The 21,084-nt window shown below is 48.1% G+C and overlaps 1 long non-coding RNA gene and 1 pseudogene across 2 annotated transcripts in view; one reads left to right on the top strand and one right to left on the bottom strand.

Moving 5' to 3' along the window:
- The window catches only part of LOC309856269, a 427,099-nt gene that overhangs the window by 83,376 nt on the left and 322,639 nt on the right, over nt 1–21,084 (top strand). The window lies entirely within an intron of this gene.
- LOC309855677 (large ribosomal subunit protein uL30 pseudogene) lies at nt 4,593–5,096 on the bottom strand (annotated as a pseudogene). Its single transcript has one exon. The product of its transcript is annotated as a large ribosomal subunit protein uL30 pseudogene (transcript).

Below are 21,084 nucleotides of genomic sequence, written 5' to 3'. Positions count from 1 at the left end.
GAAATCTCAAGGCACTGTTTTTTGGTGGTTTGTGTATCTGTTTGGGATTTTTCTGGAGGATGTGTTTTTATTGTAACCCTTGTTGTGGACCTCCGTGCACAGCCAGAGAGCAGCTCCTCTGTCACTTAGGAAGAAGCCGCACCAAGGAGGTAGGCGTGCTGGGTGACACGATGCTCCCTGTCCCAGACGAGACTCCCTTCCTTTCTCCTGCAGTGTAAGAAGACAGATGTGTGAGGACGTTGTGCTGATCTCAAGGAAGCCCAAAGTCTGCCCTCTCCAGCACCCCCCGGCAAACACACACACTTTTATAATCACCCGGAACGTGTGAGCCCAGCAGATTCGGTTTGCTGAATGCATGTGTCGGTGACGTAAGCAATTCATTCCCACTGGATGAGCCCCTGTGTCCTGAATAAGTTGCTCGTGGCGAGATTCTTCCTAAGTTTCCCAGTATCTGGAAAGCACGGAATAGGGCACGAGTGGTTTCCTGGGGGGCAGATATATTTCATAAAAGTGGTTTTATACCTGCAAACTGAGAAATCTGTTGGTAAAGTGTATCTGCTTGATGGAAGGATCGGATGTACAGACAGAAAAACTTGTGTTCCTTTTAGAGACCTGCTTTAGAGCACCGCCCGGCATCCAGACTACTGTAAATGCTGGTCCTGTGTGTCTGGGACATGTTCAAAACCCCCCACCCGGACCGCTTTCCTCTAGTCCACTGGCATCGGGTTTACCAACCCTAAGATGCCTTTGCTTCTTTTTTTTTTTTTTTTAAGATTTTATTTATTTATCAGAGAGAGAGGGAGAGAGAGCGAGCACAGGCAGAAAAAATGGCAGGCAGAGGCCAAGGGAGAAGCAGGCTCCCTGCTGAGCAAGGAGCCCGATGTGGGACTCGATCCCAGGACGCTGGGACCATGACGTGAGCCGATGGCAGCTCCTCAACCAACTGAGCCACCCAGGCGTCCCGACTTTGCTTCTCTGTACAAAAGCAAGTTGTCTTAAACGTTAATGTGGGGCACCGAAATGTTTTTATCACCCTCAAGCTTAGAGAAGTATCACATGATTATCTTTCTGTTTGCGGACTTCAGGCCAGGAAACGAATGGGTGGATGACATTTTTCAAAACAGCCTACATGTCTGGGGAGATCGTTTTTTCCTATTAAGCTCTAAATTCGAGTCACAGCCTTATTTGGTCGTGGGAAATTTGCCAGAGTACAAATGTGGCACGGACGTGAATTGATCAGTGTCTGCTCCATCTTTTTTTTTTTTTTTTTTTTTTGCATTTTGCACTTGCTGTCTCTGAGACAGACATCTGGGTACACACGGGGAGGAAGTAACAGCTCAGGGCTGAGGCTCGCTGTGTTCCTTGGCTCGCTGTCCCCCGAGTCCCTGGCCGGTTGAGGGACTAGGGGCGACACGTGCAAGCCCTCGGGGTCTCCTTTCCCTCCCCCGTGAAGTGAAGGGAACGGTTTGTCAGCCCGCCGTGGGGGACACTCAGTGAGGCGATGTTTGTAAATGCTCTCATGCTGTTTAGCCTCCGAGAGATGATGCGGCGTGTTGCCGTGATGGTGACCGCTGCTCTGGTTTTCATGTTGGTGATGGTCACTGTTACATTAGAAGACATGGCGTCAGTCTGTGACGATGGCACGGTGGGGATCGCGTCTGCCGGTACAAACAGCTCCACACCGGGTGGCTGAGACTTTTGCACAGAGCGTTGGAGGAGTCAGCAGAGACACGGATTGATGACACTGGGGCCCTCGAAACCCCTTCTTTCTCCCCAGGGGGAACATCGCGTTCTAACCCAGTTCTGTATGTGTCAGTTCCTAATGGTGATCGAGGAATTCGTAAACATTGTTAACCTGTTTTTCTAACATTTTGTTTGAAGGATAGATAAAAATGTAATGACACAAAAACATGGAAAATGGGGCAATTGGGTGGCTCATTGAGTTAAAGCCTCTGCCTTTGTTTCAGATCATGATCTCAGGGTCCTGGGATCAAGTCCCGCATCAGGCTCTCTGCTCAGCGGGGAGCCTGCTTCCTCCTCTCTCCCTGCCTGCCTCTCTGCCTGCTTGTGATCTCTGTCTGTCAAATAAATAAGTAAAATCTTAAAAAAAAAAAAACCATGGAAAATGAACAGGTGTATTCTTAAAGTGGTTATGTGTGGTAAGATTGTACCTAAAAATGTATGAGAGAAGACCCCAGTCCTGATTCTGAGTAGACCAGGTAGATGATAACAAAATAACTAAACTTTTTTTTTTGTTTTTTAATGCCAAAGGTAAAAATAAATAAAGTGTCAAAGGTAAATAAGCGGCAAACAATAGTTTGATACACACATGTAAAAATGAAATACAGACACATCGGTACACTTTTTGGACAAAAATTAGAGTAAGTGAACTCAAAATGATTTGTATGGGGAAGTTCACTGCTTGGTTTTTTATTTTTGGGGAGGGAAAACTCAAACATGTACCGATAGATGAAGGTAACTGTGGAATAGACCTGTCACATGGGATACAATAAGTTTAACATTTAAAAGTTAATTCACTATACATTTGAAAAGGTATCAGTCAACAGCATAATAAAAACCAAGTTGTAGGAGAAGATTAACTCTGTACCATTCACGGTCACTAAAGATGCACAGAGCACTGTACTCAGGAGGAAATTCTCCCTTTAAAAAAAAAGATTTTATTTATTTATTTGACAGACAGAGATCACATGTAGACAGAGAGGCAGGGGGAGAGAGAGGGGGAAGCAGGCTCCCCGCTGAGCAGAGAGCCCGAAGCGGGGCTCGATCCCAGGACGCTCAGCTCATATCCTGAGCCAGCAAAGGCAGAGGCTTAACCCACTGAGCCGCCCAGGAGCCCCACCTTATTATTATTTTTTTTTATAGATTTTATTTATTTATTTGTCAGAGAGCATGAACAGCAGGCAGAGGGAGAAACACTCCCTGCTGAGCAGGGAGCCCAATGTCAGACTCGATCCCAGGACTCCGGGATCATGGCCTGAGTCAAGAACAGATGGTTAAGCGACTGAGCTACCCAGGTGTCCCTAGAACTTCCCTTAGAAGAAGAGTCTGCCTATGCGTCACATTCTTTTTTTTTTTTTTTCCCCTTTAAGACTTTATTTATTAATTTATTTGAGAGGGATGTCAACTCGGGAGGGCGAGAAGGAGGAGGGGAAGCAGACTCCCCACTGAGCACGGGGGGCTCGGTGCAGAGCTCTATCCCAGGACCCTGAGATCATGACCCGAGCTGAAGTCCGATGCTTCACCCGGGCACCCGTATGCATCAGATTCTTGGTGCTAGTTACAAGGAGCAAGAGGAGAAGGGATGCGATAAAATGTGGTCACGGGTGACTTCATCCTAATGTGCAATGTTTCGTGCTCTCTTTAAATGCCTGAGCCAGACCAAAAGTGACCTCTGTTGTTAATTCTGGATGACGTAGGTATGGACATTATTTAAATATTTTTATACCCTCTTTTCTTTTTTTAGAAACAATAAAGCACGCCTTCAACGAATTAAACGTAGACTTTCAGAACAGGATGTCACTATTTAGAGAAGAGCACCGCTGCATTCCAAGCAGAAATGTTTTCACTGTGTTTGGAAAATTAGACTTTTTTTTTTTTTTTTTTTAATCTGCAGAAACACCCATGTACTCATTCCCAGGTCATGTAATATCATCAGATCACAGCCAGTTAAATCTTTTTTTTTTTTTTTTTAAAGATTTTATTTATTTATTTAAGAGAGAGACAGTGAGAGAGAGCATGAGCCAGGAGAAGGTCAGAGGGAGAAGCAGACTCTCCATGGAGCTGGGAGCCCGATGTGGGACTCGATCCCGGAACTCCAGGATCATGACCTGAGCCGAAGGCAGTCGTCCAACCAACTGAGCCACCCAGGCGTCCCAGCCAGTTAAATCTTATCTGTGATTTTTGTCTCTGAAGGAACGGAAGCCTCAAAAATTTCATGGCGTTATCGATCACGAGCACGAGGTCCTGAGAGTCCTTCTTGACTCCAGTGGCTTCCAAGGGTTGCAGCGGTGTCGGCCTCTGTTGGATGTCCTTTGTAGGCCGTGGTGCACTGTGATTCGGGTGTGGGCAGAGAATAGTGAGGCATCTGGGAATAGAACTTTCCATCACTGTGCAACCATCGTATTCCCTCACGATTGTCAGGGAGAGGAAGGCAGTATTATTCCCGTAGAGAACATCTCTCCTCCAGCTACTCACAGCGGTAAGCCTTGAATAGTGAAAAAGGAAGGAGTGAAACTTGAACAAAGTTAGCACAATGAAAAATTAAAGCAGAAGAAACATCTTTTAAATTCGCTCTGTTTTGAGATACTGCATATTGTCATGTGACAATGACATTATTTCCTGGGTCATTCTTTGGTTTCCATAGTCATCTTTTCATTACGTAGGATCGTCACTGTCAATGCGTAGTCTGCAAAACAAACTACATTCTTGTGCCTGTTGATCTGGTCTTCTCTGTTGCCAGCATCTCCACCTTCCCCCAAATGAGTGGTCTTTTTCTTCATTCCTCCTCGTGGAGCAGGTAATTGGAAGGGCCATCAAAAGTCGTTTGCCTCTTTGAAACGTTTTCCAACAGTCTACATTTCGTGAATCAGATCCTCCACGCAGATGACGCCGTATTTACCAAGAGATCGGGCAGTCCGTGTGTTATCTGTCAGGGCAATTCGCGTCTTGTTGATTTTGCCATAACCACGCTTGTAGAGCAGTTTGTTCTTTGACTTCAGGTTTGGGTGCCCCCATGCTGTATATGGCTCCACAATCCTTAACATGTTAGCTGAAGCCTTGTTGAGCTTAACAAAGGTGCCATTGACGATTTGACAAAGGCAAAGAAGCAACACCTTCCGAGCCTTTGGCCTCACACCATCCATCCCTCTGATCCTCATGAGAAATGCCAACTTGGGTTCCACAGGTGCGTAGAAGTTGCCGGCTTTTCTTGCCATCCTCGCCGTTCGGATCTCAGTTCTGTATCTCTGTCTATATTCCTTGTGGTGATGCTTAGCTTTTTCATAGAGAAGCTTCCTCCTTGCCTTTCGAAGCATCTTTTGAGCAAACTTCTTCCTCAGACGCTTGGTCTTCGGCTCTGCGAAGTTCCTTCGCTTGTTTTTAAGGGTTTCTGGCCCAGCAGGAACCTTCTCTTTCTTCTCTTCTGCACCCTTCCTGGTTCCAGCGGGAACAAGAGCTGTAGGGTAGTATTTCTATTTTTAACCTGCTGAAGAACCTCTTTGCTGTTTTCCACAGTGGTGGTACCGGTTTGCCTTCCCACCCACAGTGCAAGAATGCTCTTTTTTCTTCACATCCTCACCTACATTTGCTGTTTCTTGTGTTTTGGATCTTAGTCATCCGGTGTGGGGTGGAATCTCATTGTGGTTTGGAGTTGTGTTTTCCCTGATGATGAGTGATATGGAGCATCTTTTCATGTGTCCGCCATCTGTCATCTTTGGAGAAATGTGTATTCATGTCTTCTGCCCATTTTTTACTTATCCATTTTGGGTTTTGCGTGTTTTATAAGGCCTTTATATAGGACACGAACCCTTCATCAGATACGTCCTTTGCCGATGTCTTCTCCCATTCCATAGGTTTCTCTCGTTGTGCAGAAGCTTTTTGTTTTGATGTCGTCCCAGGAGTTTAGTTTTCATTTCGTGTCCTTTGCCTCAGGAGACATCTCTAGGAAAAGCTGCTATGGCCAATGTCAAAGATGTTACGGCTTGTCTTCTCCTCTAGGATTTTTATGATTCTGCTTTTCACATTTGGGCCTTCAGCCCATTTGTGTGTGGCGTAAAAAAAGTGGTCCACTTTCATTTTTCTGCATGCGGCTGCCCAGTTTTCCGAACACCACTTATTGAAGAGACTATCTTTTCCCACTGGATATTCTTTGCTGCTTCGTCAAAGATTAATTGACCGTCCAGTTGCGGGCTTATTTCCGGGGTTTCTATTTGCTCCACTGGCCTGTGTGTCCGTTTTGTGCCAGTGCCATACTGTTGCGGTCACGATAGCTGGGTAATAAAGCTTAAAATCCAGATTTGTGAAGCTTCCCACTTTGCTTTTCTTTTTTAAGATTGCTTTGTCTACTCGGGGTCTTTTATGCTTCCTTACAAATTTTAAGATTGTGTGTCCCAGCTCTGTGAAAAATGCTGATGGTATTTTGATGGGGATTGCATTCAATGTGTAGATTTCTTTGGGCGGCATGGGCTTTTTAACAATATTGGTTCCTCCAGTCCATGAGCATAGAACATCTGTCCAGTGCTTGTATCTTCCCCGGGTTCTTTCATCAGTGTTTTACAGTTTTCAGGGTGTAAGTCCCATCTTCGAAGAGGTTTACTCCTAGGTATCTTATTTTGGGTGCAGTTATCAATGCGATTTTTTTCTCAATGGCTCTTTCTGCTGTTCATTATTGGTGCATAGCAATGACAGACTTTTTTCAGTGGGAGTTGGCATTTCACATACAAGGCTATTTGATTTCTTCGATTCTTGCTTCTGAATCTCTTCCTGATTGATTTAATTGCTTGTCTACTTCCTCATGACACAGTTACAGCACTTACCTGGAACCCCCAGTTACGGCAGACCTGTCGGCTTCAGCACTGAGAGCCAGGCGTCCGTGGCTCTTGGTCACACGTGCCTGCTGGCGTGTGCACCTGTGAGTTCGTGAGCACGCGCTCAACTCCACGTGTGAGGGGAGGGGTCACGTTGAGTTACTCATTCCAGACCAGGACTTAGAACAGTCACTAACCCATGGTAGAGCACCGGTACGCGAATGTGAAATGTGAATTTATTTCCTATGCAAATGTGAAATAAAGAGCTTGAGCGACCTTCCGTTTGTTTCCTCAGATGAAGAGTCACTTAGGGTTTCTCTCCCTCTCTGGTTTTGTCTTGCCGGAGGGGAGGAGGTAGGAGAATGGGGTAGCTGGGTGATGGACGTCGGGGAGGGTATGTGTTATCATGAGCACTGGATATGACCGCTGAGTCTCAGATTTGTACCCCTGCAACACATAGTACTTATATGTTGATTAATTGAATTTAAACTAAAAAGATTCGCGAGCTTGAGAGGAGAATTGGAAACCACCATTGAAGCCACGTTCAAATAGGAGAACCCGAGACAGGAGGACTTGGGTGAGTTTGAGTATGGGAGATACACTGGGCTGGTCAAACGCATGTTTTTCAGTTTTTACTCTGAAAATTTTAAACATAAAAGTTAAGGAGGAAGTAAAGAGCTACAGGAAATCACCAGTCCCTCAGCTTTGAAACGCGGGGACTCATGGCCAGTGTTTTCCCATCCATACGTCCTGCCCCTCCCTGTTGATGACTTCGAAGCCAACTGCACGTTCCCTTTCAGAGTCTGTCTCTAGAATATCGGAATCCTCTCTTCAGAGTCCGGGGAATGTGTGACTTTGGAGAGTAGGCGAGGGCTGTTTTGTGAGGGACACAGGTCGACGTGGTCAACACACAGCAGTGTAGCCCAGACAGAGTGCGCGTGGAGTGAAAAGGTCAACCAGAGAGAGGCCGTGCTTCACCTTGATGAGAAGGACAGCCTACATGGCTGACTGTGCATTCCCTTTGAACGCGCGTTCCCCCAGGAGACGCCTTCCGGCTGCAGCCTGCCGTACGGCTGTGGCCTCTGACTCAAGGCGGTGTTTTCCAGCTGCCTCAGTGACACTCACCAGAAACCTTGTTTTGTCACTTTCTGTTTGTGACAAGTAGAGGTCTGAGATTAGAATAGGGTAAGAGAGCCGGTGGCCAACTGACCTGCTTGTGCAGGGACAAGTTCAGGTTTTGCTCTTTGTCTGAGACTAACGCCTGAGTGTAGACCCTTTCTGATTCATGTCCAGGCTTGAGGCTTCTAATACATGGTGTCCCTAGATGTCACTGTCTTAAACGAGGTTGGACGCCACAGTGGTTGAGGGCCACTGTCCCAGATGGAAATGCATGGGCCAGTCACCATGAGGAGGCAGGGTGTGCAGAGATGCCACTGGTCAGAATGAACTATTTTAGGAGCTCAGACGAGTCGTAGAGGAGTCCACTGCCGACAGCTCTGGGTCCTCTGATTCCAGCGCTGAAGGCAAGTGATGTCTTTGCTTCGTTGGTGTATCCTGTTCAGGGAGGCAGAAGTAAGCTGTCCCTGCATCCTGCAGTCTCAGAAGAGTCTTCTCCAGGACCAGGACTGTTCATTTCAGCCTGCAGAGGCTGGAGCTTTCTGGAATTCTTCCGTTGCTAACATGCCTGCTCTCCAGCGAGCAGGACCTGCTCTCCAGAGGACATCGTCATCTCCTTGACAGCAGAGAGCTTCCGTGCTGGGTGATGGTTTCACGAGTAAACATGTATGTTGTTCTGCATGAAGCACACTCATCAGATTGTGTACGTTCAAGTCACGCCGTTCTTAGTATTAGCATTTTAAAGATATTTTTATTAAATATCTTTATTAAAGATATGCAAAAACGACAAGAGAGAAAAGTAACAGTAAAAGAAGGAGGAGGAGGTAGGGTCCCATGGTGGTGGGCGTCAGTCGCAGACTCGTCACGTTTTTGTATCCAGACTGTGGGGACAGAGAATGTCTAACAGTTTCATTGACGTCCAGGCTTGTGGGGACACTCACACTGATGCACAGTGTTGCAGGGAGATGTTTTTACTAGTCGTTTCTAGACCTATGGGGAAAAGTGGGTTGTGTATGTGATGGTATCAGCATGAAGGATAAACCTTAGAGGTGGGACTGGTAGACGCTCTCGGCAGATTTGCTTCAAGGAACAAGCAACGAGGTGAAAAGGACAAGACGAATCAGTCAGGTGTGTGACAGCGCGGTGCGGGAGCGGGAGAAGAAAGAAGCCCGCGGAGAGGGGATTCCCGTGGGACCCTGGGAGCATGTTGTGTGCATGACACAGATTGTCAGGGAAGGCGGTTTTGAGTAGAGACGAATTGGGTGAACAAGGCTCCAGTTGCTTTATCAGAGAGGGACTTTGCTCTTCCCATGTAGCAGCGGATCCGCTTTCACAAAATGTTGCGGAAGCCCGTCCGGCCCTTTCCTATAATTGTTTGCCTCAGCTCTTGGAGGAGGACCATGATTTCGTTAACACATGATTTAAACTAAAGCAGAAGGAACCTTGATTCTTCTATCCCTTCATCGCTTGTTGCTTCACTGTAAGACGGGTGTTTAATAGATGCTCAGGGAGGGGCGTCTGGGCGGGCTTAGTAGGCATAGCGTCCGCCTTCGGCACAGGTCATGATCCCAGAGTCTGGGATGGAGCCCCATGTCGGGCTTCTGCTCGGCGAGGAATCTGCTTCTCCCTCTTCCTCTGCCTCCCCCCACTGCCCGCTCATGTTCTCTCTCTCTATAAATATTTTTTTTTAATTGTAAAAAAAAAAAGATGCTCATTGAATAACTCTAGATGAAAGGCTCACTGAGCCTACGAACCAGCGCCTCATAACTGTTCAGTATTTTGATTCTGTTCTGATACTCATAATGGTGGCTTAAGCATTATCATGTCAATTTATATTTAGTTCAGATGGTTACATATTTACATATACAGATGGGTATATTGTGTATATAGAACTATGTATATACCATCACAGATGCATAGTTGATGTATATATGTCAGGTGTTTATAGCTCATGTGTATCTATTATGTGTATGTATATAATCTTAGATACAAAGTATACAGACAGTCTAGGGATATGCATGCCAGGAACAGAAATAAAAAAGACAAAGTATCAGCCTCTTAAATACCAGTGCTGAAAAGAGAGAACTAATTTATTTATTTATTTATTTTTAAAGATTTTTATTTGTTTATTTGACAGAGACACAGTGAGAGAGGGAACACAAGCAGGGGTTGTGGGAGAGGCTTCCCACCGAGCAGGAAGCCTGATGCGGGGCTCGATCCCAGGACCCTGGGACCATGACCTGAGCCAAAGACAGATGCTTAAAGACTGAGCCACCCAGGTGCCCCAAGACGGAAACATTTTAATACAGAGTTTTGTCATGTGAATTTTTTAACCAGAGCTAATTATTTTCCATTGCTATTCCTCTAACAGCACCCATGCAAAAAAAATAAAATAATGAAAACAGAGTTGTACTTATATGCAACATACGGTGAAAAGTCTTTGGAGCCCAGTAAGGCTGTACTTTTACTCCTTCTTGTCATACGGATTTCGAAGAACTTGCACATTTTTTCCTGTCGTCTTGTGCCTTGATTTTTCATGTTCTCTGTTTGAGCAAGGACTGGTAAGACAGTAGCTAATAAGATGGGGAATTTGGATGAATTTCCTACTGAATAGAACAGGTGATTGAAATATGTTTGGTTTTCCCAGAAAGAATCAGTAAAATCTGGAAAATTGTTAGTTTCACCCTTTTAGCAGAAAATTATAAAATCAGAGTCCTCTTCTTCCCAGATTTGCCCTCAGGTCTGAGCGTGGTAGGTTGGGTTTGTGAAATTCAACAGAAAAACAGTAGATCATGTGGGGTGCCTTAATCAGTTTAGGCGGTGGTCCCTGTGGAACCGCGGTCCTGGGACAGAGGTTAAGGCAGTAAAACGGGTCAGTGAGCTGTCTGTGTGGGAGTCGGTTGGAGTTGAACTCGGGTAACGGATCGTGTGGGACCCAGCTACTTCTTCCGTCAGGAAAGGAGGGCGCGCGTGCTCTGCCGGAAGGCCATCGGCCATCGATGAGGCAGATCCTTCACCGTCGGTCGCCGAACGAGACTGGGAGGTGCAGCAGGGTCCCTGGCGCTCTCTGGAGGTGCGTCCCAGTGCGGAGGGCCCGGGGACGTGTCTGCGGGACTGCGTTGTGCACAGGGTGACCATGACTGCGAGAGGACAGCCATCCAAGGGCTGGATAAAGTCACGTGTCGGTATCCTAAATACACGTGTGAGGGGTTCGGCGCCGTTCCCTGCCTCCCCAAGGTCGCGGGGTCAGTCAGTGAACTCACAGCGACTAGAAATCATTTCTTCCGGATTCCGGCGAATATTCTGGATACCACCCTGTCCCTTCTTTTCCTTTTTGTGTTGGTTTAAACGAGCAAAGGAAACGGCCTCCGGGTCCTCAGTTTCCCTGTGGCCTGTGGGCGCTCACGCACGCGGGGAACATCGTGGAAGACGCGGGAGCACGGTTCCGGGCCCGCGGGGGTCTCTGCGGGTTCTGCACCCCGCGTCACATCACACCGGGGGCGACTCCTCCAGCTCAGAACCCCGGAACGGTCCCGGCAAACGTCCGGCCTTGCTCCTCAGGGTCACGGTGGGGATCAGGTGAAAACTCCCGCCTCGCGTGTTTGACTCTCGCACTGTTCTCACGGGCGGTGGAAAGACCCGAGACCTTTGCCGGCGCGCGGTTTCCTCTCGCCCTCTCGGCCACAGGCACGGACGCCTCATCCGCAGCCCCTGGTGCTGTGGCCTGGCCGGGCGTCGACCGAAGAACTGCCGGGTCCCAGCGGTCACCCGCACCCGTGTCCAGCGGCGCGTCCGCTGCAGCGGTCTGGAAGGGCTCGGTCGGGTCGCCGGCTCTCCGGGCCCGGCCGCTTCTCCCGTCTCCGTGTCGGGGCCTTTCGGTCGCCGCGGAGGAAGCTCACGAGCGGGGCCGTCGGGTTGGGAGGCGCGGCCGGCTGCAGGCCGCTCCCCGCCCTTCTGCCTCGGGGGTCCCTCGTCACTCCCGTTCTTGCGCCCCACGAGGTTCGCGCGAAGGGAGGCTGGCAGCTGGAGTCCAGGCTCCGGGTCCGCCGGCCTCCGGATGGGGATCGGCGCCCCAGCACGCCCCGACCCCGCAGGCACGTCAAGGCAGAGTTGTGTGTCGCGGAGAAGACAAGCAAAAGGCAGACGTGAGGAGGCAGGACGTGGCCGGGACTGAAGAGATGTAAGACGTGGGGAGCTTCGGGCTGCGCGGAGGCACTCGGGCACCAGGGCCGTGGAGGGCCGCGTCGCTGAGAGGGAGCCCGGCCGGCAGCGAGAGAGACGGCGGGGCCTGCGCCGCACGTCCGCGTGGGCGAGTGTTGTCCCAGGAGGCAGCGTGAACTTGAAGGTGATTCTCTCCCAGGGTCTCCAGGCGGAGCCTGGGGACTGTACGGCCTCATTGACTGTGTTCCGGTGCCAGTCCTGAGACGTACCTGTTCCAGCGGCACCGGCACAGGGAAGCGCTCCTGATGGAGCCCCGTGGGCTTCCCCTTCCCAGCCAGCAGAGAATGCGCGGTCCACGCTGGGATCCCGGGAATGCGCCGCCCACGCTGGGATCCCGGACCTGTGCCGTCCACGCTGGGATCCCGGGAATGCGCCGCCCACGCTGGGATCCCGGGAATGCGCTGCCCACGCTGGGATCCCGGACCTGTGCCGTCCACGCTGGGATCCCGGGAATGCGCCGCCCACGCTGGGATCCCGGGAATGCGCCGCCCACGCTGGGATCCCGGGAATGCGCCGCCCACGCTGGGATCCCGGGAATGCGCCGCCCACGCTGGGATCCCGGGAATGCGCCGCCCACGCTGGGATCCCGGGAATGCGCCGCCCACGCTGGGATCCCGGGAATGCGCCGTCCACGCTGGGATCCCGGGAATGCGCCGCCCACGCTGGGATCCCGGACGTGCGCCGCCCACGCTGGGATCCCGGGAATGCGTCGTCCACGCTGGGATCCCGGGAATGCGCCGCCCACGCTGGGATCCCGGGAATGCGCCGCCCACGCTGGGATCCAGCCCTGCTGCCTCTCCCACGTCTGTGGCTGCCCTTAGGAGGCAGAGCCAGCCGCGCTCTCCTCCGTGGGTTCCTGCCTTCCTGGTTCCTGCCGGCTCCCCTCCCGAGGAACACTTTCCCTCCAGACACCTGCCTGGCTTCCTCCTTTATCCTGACTCTCAGAATCCTTCTTTTCTCTGTTAAAGTTATGCCGTTCTTTGTATTAGCAGCTACACTTTATTAAACATATGCAAAAACTACAACACGTTCCTCTCGGTAACCTGGCAGCGGCCCTTACCGCCTGCCCTACCACGTCTGTCTTGTCGGGTCGTTGGGCCTGTCCACGCCGGAGTGTGCGCTCCATGACAGCTGGTTTCCTCTGTGCCGTTCGTTCTCCTCTTCCCCGCATCTGAGTCTGCGTCTGTCCTGAGCACGTTTTTAGTCCCTGCGAACTTGAACGAACAAACGGCTTTATTCTTTCCATAACTCCCAGTCATTAGAGACTTGGTTTGAAAGAGAGAATCTTTCAGGAGAGAATAGAAACTTTTGGTATATAAAAAAGAGCAAAGGGAGAGGGACACCGTGAACCCAGAATAACGGGGTGATGGGGTGGGCGGCACCCGGAGCTGAGGTGGTCCTCAGGAGGGCAGGGAGGCCGGCAAGGGACGTGCCCTCCCGAGCCCAGATCAGTCCAGGACAGCCCGGCCAGACCCAGAACAGCCTTCAGACCGTCCAGACTATAAACCTGCCTCCAAGAGGTGAAATAAAAAGGTCCTGGTGAGCAACTGGGACTCCCATCCCTTAGCGCCTGCATATTGACCCGTCACAGTGCGACACTCATCTTTCTCTCTTTAAATGTATTTCTCTAAGACAGTGTAAATGCAGAGAGTCAGACAGACTGCCAGTTTGTGTTACGTTTTTTATGACTGGTGAAATAGCTTTGGTTTCAGCAATGAGCCTAGTATTTATTTATAGCTAAGTTTGAACGGGCAAAGATATATTCATGTTTTCACAGCGTAGCGTGGAAGGAATACGTATAAATAAATGTTACAAATAAAAAATGAACAGCAGTAGCTTGCATCAGGAGGGACGATTTATTTAGGATTGCAGGAAAAAAGGACAAAATACTGGATAAACAATGACCCAATGGCTACATCAGCCCAAATGGTATTTCATGAGGTAAGTTATAAGAGTAGTTGAAGCAAACAAAGATGATTTAAAGTTGAATCATAAAAGGGCATAGGGAGATGAAGCGAGCTACGCTGTCGACCAAGTCAGCCTCACTTATGGTCGCACTGGATGGCGGATTTCCATCGTGGCCCGCGGTGGGTGATTTATTCGGAGACGTCATACTTAGCGTGTCTGGCCAATGCGTGGCCTCAGATTCAGACATAACACTCCCTCACTCCTGCCCTGTGGTTCTGATGTATCATGAGCTTTGTCTAAAACCGTTCTCAGTTACGAGCAAATAAAATCTTCACACGTTTTATTTAACCGGGGTGTCAACGAGAGGCGGTTTTCCGTACCTTCCCCGTTTGCGGAAATGTCAGACATACAGCAGCGGCCCCCCGGCGGCCGGTGCGTGGCCGGATCAAAGCTCGCTCTCCCGCGAGTTCAAAGGACAGGATGTCCCACCACCACTCCCTTTGGGCGGCCCGTGTCCACTTGAACCTGCCTCTTCTCCGTCTCTCTCCCTACGGTCTCTGGGACTCAAACGGCTGCTCAGTGCCTCCTTCCTCACTTTCGGGTTTGAGCTGGTTGTTTTTGACATTTGCTCCTTTTGAGCAGCCCAGTGGTGTCGGCTCTCCTGTCTGCCGTTCCTTATGCCTTCCGGCAGCAAAAAGTCCTGCTTACTGGGTCTCTTCCAAAGCTGATCGTGTCTGCTTCTACTTTTCACCCCCCTGCTCACAGTTAGAGCTTGTCTCCAGAGCGGTCCCGTTAGCTTTCTGGCCGTTGTCTCTGCCTCCCTTCTTTCCTCGTGCGGATCCATCCCAAATAAAGCCCAAAGAGTTTGCAGAACCAAGTCTTTCACTCGCCTCCCCAACCGGGGGAGTAGATTGCAGATTTCAGCTTGACACAAAGCCTCCCTTTTCCCTCATTCACACCGCCCCCAACAGCTCAGAACCCCACGGAAATCTGTCCAGTTTCCAGGCACAGAGGGCACGTTCCCACGTCGGTGACATTCATCCAGCTGTGCAGCGTTTCTGAGCGCACCTTTGACTGACTGATCGCATCATTGTAATCTGCACCGCGCCTTACCCCATGGTGTGTGTCTGTCTGCCTTGCAGATGGGAAAACACTGCAGTGTGTGTGTCCTTACACACACGCACTGTGTCATCTGCCCAGTATTGAACAGAATGCCTGGCCCCATAGTAGCTGCTCAATAAAACATTGATTTTCTCTTGATCCGGTAGGTAAAGTTCATTCCCCGCAAAGTGCAACATATCCCTGATCACTTTCCTCCATAATGAAATGCCCTGTCTGATGTTACCAAGGCTTTAGCAAGTGACCCTGAGTTTCAGTGGGAGGTACCTGCCGTAGAAAATCGCTTTATGGTAAACTCCTCATTGGATAATGATTCGTGTATCCTCTCTTAGATGGGCGAGTTATGCTTTAGTTTGGCTCCTCACTACATAAATTCAGTGTGTGACCCACTGAATTCAGTGTGACCCACTGAGACTGGGTGATGCTGAGAAATTGGGGTTCTGGAGCGCTTTCAGGAATCCCTAAGCGGCATCATGTAGGTGGGTCCCTGGGTCAGAAGAGCCATGAGGTCATTGAGCATTTCGCACCATTGCTCGCTGCTCTGACCCCGGGGCCTCCCAGGAGAGGCAAATCTAACGCTGCCAGGGGTCTCAGCACAGGCTTGAATACACAGCGGGACTGACCGGCCCTTCGCAGTCACCAGCAGTGTTTGAGCTGTTCTGCTTTGGGGTCAGTATCCTTATAGCTCATTGCGTCTTATTAAAGGGTGTTGGGAGGGGGGCTTATGTTACCTTTAGATTCTCCTCTGGAGATGACAAGCTACTTCTTATTGTGGCCAACTTGCTCTTGGAGAGAGAGCACTTTTTGATGGGGTCTTAGAGGTGTACGCTATGGAGGCGCTGAGAAGAGAAGGGTTCATGAAGAATTAATTCTGTTTCTGAATGAAAGAAAAATCCGTGCAGTCAATTATGACCCACTAAGAGGTACAGTAACCTGGGGACGTGAGTACCTTCTTTCTTCTTAGCCCGTGTCTACCGCGTCTCTTAGCCAGTGCCTTTGTATATGGTGGTGAATCAGTCATTGAATAAAGCTTTGGGAAAGATTGATACTGTATGAAAACAGTCTCATAGTTACATTTCTATACCTGAAATAGGATATAAAGTTTATATTGTATTCTCCTTGATGAATGCCGTTATAAAAGTTCAGTAATCCAATAGCATGCAATTAGCCGTTACCTGCTGTGCCAAAGAAACCAGAAGTACAGAGCTCCGCGGGGATGGCCAGGTCAGCTGCACCGAGATCCTAGGTTCATGACAGTCGTCATAATGAGCGCATTGCTGGATTCGGGGACCGCCTTTCACATGGCCTCCTTCCTCATTGTCACGCTGGCACTTCTAGTTTAAGAAAAAGTATCCCATTTCCCTTCCTACAGAGTTATTTTGTATGTCTCTTTCTGTGTGTATGTACACATGCGTGTACTTTGTATTTTGGGGGTTCGGATATCTATATTGCCCTTTCTAAAAGTGACTCCTTAATTTCTTTCTTCTGTCTTGCTGTTGGTCTGTAGAAATGCAACTGATTTCTGTGCCCTGATTTTATATCCTGACACTTTACTGAATTCCTGTACAAGTTCTAGCAGTTTTGGAGTGGAGTCTTTTGGATTTTGCACATAAAGTATCATATCATCTGCAAAGAGTGAGAATTTGACCACTTCTTTGCTGATTTGGATGCCTTTTATTTCTTTTTATTATCTGATCGCTGAGGCTAGGACTTTTAGTATTGCGTTCAATAGCAGTGATGATAGTGGACATCCCTGCCGTGTTCCTGACCTTAGGGGAAAAGCTCTCAGTTACTTTCTCCATTGAGAATGATATTCGCTGTGGGTTTTTCACAGATGGCTTTGGTGATATTGAGGAATGTGCCCTCTGACCTGACACTGTGAAGAATTTTATTTTATTTTATTTTTATTTTTTAAAATATTTTTATGTATTTATTTGACAGAGATCACAAGCAGGCAGAGACCTAGGCAGAGAGAGGGGGGAAGCAGGCTCCCTGCTGAATGGAGAGCCTGATGCGGGGCTTGATCCCAGGACCCTGAGATCATGACCGGAGCTGAAGGCAGAGGCTTAACCCACTGAGCCACGCAGGTGCCCCCTGTGAAGAGTTTTGATCAAGAAAGGATGCTGTACTTTGTCAAATGCTTTTTCTGCATCTATTGAGAGTATCCTATGTTTTTTGTCCCTTTTTTTTGGTTACTACAGTGAATGACATTGATTTACGATGTTGAACCAACCTTGTAGCTTGGGAATAAATCCCATTTGATTGTGGTGAACAACCCTTTTAATGTACTGTTGGATCCTATTGGTTAGTATTTTGGCGAGAATTTTTACGCCCATGTTCATCAGGGATAGTGGTCTGTTAACTCCCCTTTTTGATGGGGTGTTTGTCTGGTTTGGAGGTCAAGATAATGCAGGCCTCATAAGACGAGTTTGTAAGTTTTCCTTCCATTTCTGTTTTTTGGAACAGTTTCAGGAGAATAGGTATTAATTCTTTTTTAAAGGTTTCGTAGAATTCCTCTGGGAAACTGTCCCAGAGCTCTTTTTTTGGGAGATTTTGGATGACTGCTCCAATTTTCTTGCTGCTTATGGGTCTGTTCAGGTTTTCTATTTCTTCCTGGTTCAGTTGTGGTAGTTTATACGTCTCTAGGAATGCAGCATTTCGTCCAGATTGTCAAATTTGCAGACATATAGTTGTTCATAATATGTTCATATTCTTGTATTTCTTTGTGTTGGATGTGATCTCTTCCCTTTCTTTCATCATTCTATTTACTTGGTCCTTCCTCTTTTCTTTGGGATAAGTCTGGCCAGCGGTTTATCAGTGTTGTTAGTTCTTTCAAAGAATCAGCTCCTCATTGATCTGTTCTACTGTTCTTTCAGTTTCTAGTTCATTGATTTCTGCTCTAATCTTCATCATTCCTCTTCTCCTGCTGGGTTTAGGCTTTCTTTGTTGTTCTTTCTCCAGCTTCTTTAGGTGTAGGGTTCGGTTGTGTATTTGAGACCTTTCTTGTTTCTTGAGAAGCTCTTGTAGTGCTGTATACTTTCCTCTCATGACCGCCTTTGCTGCATCCCAAAGATTTCTTACAGTCAAAAGGAATGATGGTTAATACCACACTCAGTATTATTATTGCAAGAGATTGCTGAGATATGACCTGTTCAGTGTGTTACAGTTCCGTTCTCATTGGGCTCCCTTACAGATTTCCTTGAGTATTTTTGTCACAGTAGGCCTCATGCTTGGAACTACTGGCATACCTTTTCCCCAGCATTAGGGATGATGGATCATGAAATAGTACCTCTGTATTTATATGCAGAGATGGGATACAATTATTTGTACATCTCTACGTGTTTTATGATCCAAATTTCTAAATCTGAAATGAACCAAGTGCCTGAATAAACTTAAGTCAAATATTGGCCCTTTCAAATAAAAATGTTAAAGTAAGATGTTTATAAGTAGGAAGGGTGAGTGGTATGTAGTCTGATGCTGGTCTTGTTATACTTTTAGCTGTCTCGATGGTTAGATGCATGGGCAGAGAGATAGAGCCAGCATATTCATTGCTATAAGCTATAAGTAAAAGATACATGTCATATAGTTTTTATACATGCTAAATGAATCTTTCATTTTTTTACACATAAGATTTAATTTGGAAATAATATGTTCAGGCCCAAACTGCCTTCTATATTTTAGTTTTCAGCATTTCCATAACTTGTATCTATTTTATTTCTAAGCATGGAAAGTATCAGATTTGCAAATGAATTTTATTTGATGGTGGCCAAATGAACCCAAATGCAAAGGAATCATCTGTCTTTTAGAATAAGCTCTAACTCTTTGGACTGAGGCTTGGGAACAACAAATGAAGAAGGCGGGGAGCCAGGAGAGGAAACCTTTTCTATCCTGGGTGTCCGGGTGTATCATTAGAAACACCTCAGGGGCGGTTCATTTACTTGTATGAGCAGCTTTTCCCTGAGCCTCAAGAACTGAGAAACACCCGCTTTAGGAGAAATATCAGCTTCCCCGGTGCTGTCAGCTCTGTGAGCGGAGAAACACTCCTTCCTTCCTTAGCAGCTTAATGAAGGATTTGGGAACAGACGTGCTCGTGACCCCCACACCAGCCTCATACTTACAACGTCTGATTGGAAGATCGTGACGGATTCTTCTTTTCATGTGCCTGTTCTAGGAGGAGCTCATGTCTTTGCTTTCAGAATCTAAACCATGGGCATTCACATCTCAGTTTTATTTATTTATTGACTGCAGGTCTTGCAGCAATTTATTTAAAAATCAAAATATAAAAATATGTTAAAAAATAAAAATATAACTGCAGTGTGGTTATATGTCACCTCCCTATCAAGTGATTTAAGGAAATAAAAGGAAGATCAATAAAGACAAAGTGTCAGGCACAGAGAGGAATAGAGAAACGATCCTGTTTCTTGTTCGCTTCAGCAAACAGTTCTTCCTTCCACCCACACAGCTCACTTTTAAGAGCATAATTGAATCGAAAGGAGAACAATATTTTATGTTTCAGGTCATAAGTCTCTAACAAAACCCTCGCTTAGAAGTGGCTTTCCGGATGAGAATTCTCTCTAATTGTCTAGCTTGAAAGGGCCGCTGATGAAAACATCCTAGTAATTTTTAGAGCGAGTTGAAAAAAGTGAATGGAGACCCAGTCATCTTCCTAATTGGATGGTTCCCTCTCTTCCTGTGTGTCTAGGCCATTCAGCCTTTGTCGGTGGGAAATTTTCTTCCATTTTTGTTTTCTCAAGGAGCTTCAGTTTCCTCCACACACAAGGAGCCCTTGCTGGTGACCAGTGGAGCATGTCCCCACGGGAGTGACCTTTCATGTAGGGAGGACTGAAAAGGCAAAGCATCGTCCAAAGCTGACTTGGCCTAGAGTGACGTTCCAGGGCCCCACAGCCGGGAGGACGGCCCTTGGTTATGAATGAAACTCAGGATGGAATAGGACCATCACCTCCAGTTCCCACAAGCTTGGGGCTTTTCTGTGAGCGCGGGGTGCCTTTGGGTCTCCTCCGTACACGGGTGAGCACCTCTGGATGTGTGATTGCTTCGCATTCCTCCGTGCGCACTTGAAAGAAGCCTGACGGGTATAAACAGTGTTATTCCCAGTGTCTAGGCCGATCTGGGACTGAGTTTCTGGGCTGTATGAACCCCTGCTATCGGGACAAGTCATCCATTTGGCGGAATGAACTATGAGAAGCCAAGATTTGTCTTTTGGGAACATGCTGGTCTGTCAGAGAAGCAGATTAATATCACCGAAGACAGCATTCTGTATCCAGGCCACATGGATTCAGGTCTCCGTGCACTGGAAGAAAGATGAGGCGCTATGGTCATTCTCAACAAACATTTAAACCAAGTGTGCCCTGGTATGCTCTTGATTGTCCTTGAGAAGGTTATTATGGTTCAGGTCAAGCGTGGGAAGTTCATGAGATGTAACCTTCGGGTCCATTTTCTCCAACTCCACAGCATTGGCAATGAGTTCCTCTTCCCAAAAGGAAACCGAGAATCCGGTAGTTCCCCACAGGTAGTCACAGTGCGTGGGTGTGAGGCGTCCGTGGAAAGGGGAGTGGGCATGAAGGACAAAACAGGAAACCGCGGGTTCCCAGAACACCAGGTGCGGCCCCCGCGGCCCCAGGATGGCTGGAGCACTCGGGTGAGCCCGTGGGGCCGGGGTCTGTCCCGTGGTGCCGGGTTGCCGGACGCAGCACGAATGCTAGCACTGGAGTGTAATCACCAGGATGCGACACGTGGCGGATGCACTGGAATGACAGAGTGGCATCTGTTAAGATCAGGCTTGGCAAGGTTCGCAGCTTTTCATTCCTTAAGAAAAATAATGATGGAGGAGTCCTTTTGTGAGGAAAGAGAATTTGGAGACACCGTTAGTGATGGCTCTGAGCTGCAGTGCCTTCCGATCCCTCGGAGACGGTCCTGTAGGGGCGTCTTTGGGCCTCCGTCGGCTACTTCCTGTCCCGCCGAGGTACAGCTTTACTTTTCTGAGGTACAAAGTTTGGTACTAGCCCTTCAATCCCTTATCACGTGGGGGTACAGCTCCGTGAGGGAGTAAGTTAAAAGGAGGAAAAAACTGGCAAAAGTTATGTTTTACAGTAACATATACACCCAGGACAGAGTGCAGTGAGGATTTAGGGGCAACTAAGAAGGTTCACGTTTT

This window comes from Mustela nivalis, assembly GCF_964662115.1.
Source record: "Mustela nivalis genome assembly, chromosome: X".
NCBI lineage: Eukaryota > Metazoa > Chordata > Mammalia > Carnivora > Mustelidae > Mustela > Mustela nivalis.
The sequence above is the reverse complement of the archived record's forward strand: the minus strand, read 5'-3'. Positions and strand labels throughout refer to the sequence as shown.